Below are 1,206 nucleotides of genomic sequence, written 5' to 3'. Positions count from 1 at the left end.
AAAAATAAAAAAAAAAAAAAAAAAAAAAAAAAAAAAAAAAAAAAAAAAAAAACCTTTGTCATCAAAAAGAAGGGTAAGTTAGATGATGAAAGATTTTTTTTTTTTTTAAATCAAGAAATTTATTTTAAAATTTTTTCAACAATAATACTAATTTTTTTAGGAGAAGATATTAGTTTTGTTTAAGTAGATATTCATGTCCAATGGACTCTCAACTCTCTACCCTTTGATGGGTCCAAGTAAGAGTTTAAAGTGGTGGAGCCTATTTTGGTTTAGAGCCGTTGTTAATGGATGAATCTGCCCTGGATCATAGCACATAACTAGGTGGTAACTAAAAGGGGTAAAAGGGAAAATTGGAGTGTTAATATGTTTTTTCAATGGTACTTGATATTTCTGAAATAAAGTACCGTGTAAATTGGTGTGTTAATATGTTTTTTCAATGTTGAACAAATAAAGTACCGTGTAAATTTCTGTAAAATTCTGAGTCTTTCGGTGACTCTGATTGTTGGGAGTACTTGGAATGTGATGGGGAAAGCTCAGTCAATTGGAAGGAAGGTTGCTAGAATTTGGAAAAATGGGTTCAAATACTCTGTTAAGTCATTGGATTTCTTGATTACTGTTCATGGAGTTTCAAAAAATGGGTTCAAATACCCCGAATTCTTATCTGTGTTACTTATTTGTGCTAGTTGCTCACTTCTTGAATGATTATTCGACTTTTCTGCAATGAGATTGTGTGTGTTTGTGTAATGTCATTTGAGTTTGAATGGAAATGGGTGCTACCACATGAATTGCATTGCTAAGCTATAATATTAATGCTTTACATTAAACTTGATGTGATTCAACTTTTTTTTTAAAAAAAAAATTCTTGGAACGAAAATCTTTAGAAGAGTTTAGTAGTACAGGGAGAACAAGGTTGGTCCCTCTGCTGTTGTTCCCATCCTCCAATTCTCCGGCACCCACAAGGTCCGCCTCTCTCTCCGGCCACTGGCATTTTACGTTCTACGGGTTTGAAAAGGCACACAAACCCAACACTGATGTCGCGGAAGCCTGAAGAGAAACACACACGATGCTCTCTTGATGGAACAGAAACTAAACTGTTAGTTTCTGGTAGTAAACCTCGAATCCACGAGGGGTTTCCCTGAATCCACAAGGAGATAAAACTGGAATCCACCAGAAGAAAATTTGACAAAAGTCTGTGTTTATTGATAA

This window comes from Quercus suber, unplaced genomic scaffold (genome assembly GCF_002906115.3).
Source record: "Quercus suber isolate HL8 unplaced genomic scaffold, Cork oak 2.0 scaffold_214, whole genome shotgun sequence".
Taxonomy (NCBI): Eukaryota; Viridiplantae; Streptophyta; class Magnoliopsida; order Fagales; family Fagaceae; genus Quercus; species Quercus suber.
This window is presented reverse-complemented; position numbering follows the sequence as displayed.